Source organism: Solanum pennellii, chromosome 7 (genome assembly GCF_001406875.1).
Source record: "Solanum pennellii chromosome 7, SPENNV200".
Classification (NCBI taxonomy): domain Eukaryota; kingdom Viridiplantae; phylum Streptophyta; class Magnoliopsida; order Solanales; family Solanaceae; genus Solanum; species Solanum pennellii.
Window position 1 is genome coordinate 78,211,287 of NC_028643.1, and position 437 is coordinate 78,211,723.

Sequence of the window (437 nt, forward strand, 5' to 3'; positions counted from 1 at the left end):
TAACGTTGTTTCCATGGCTCGAACATGTAACGTCAAAAACTTTACCATTTTTACTAAGAACAAAATAATATACAATTTTCCTAATCCAAAAACGATGAAAATCTAAATAAGTCGATTCCGTAAATTCCAACTTATTAAAAATTAATAACCAAATCCACTTGAAAGCAACAAATTATGTGAAGATATAGGTGGATTCGTTCTTGAATCTTGACCAAAAATACCTTCACCTTCTAAATTATATGCAAATGAATTATACGATTTGGAAATTGGTTGTTGAATTTGGATCCTGGTTTTAGAGTAAAGTCCAAATATATATTGGTAAATGAATTTGAATGTTGGTTGTTTTTGTTTGTATCATGTTATATCATACAATTTAAATTAATCGGTCTTCAAAATATATAAATATCATTATATTAGAAATAATAATGCCTTTGTGT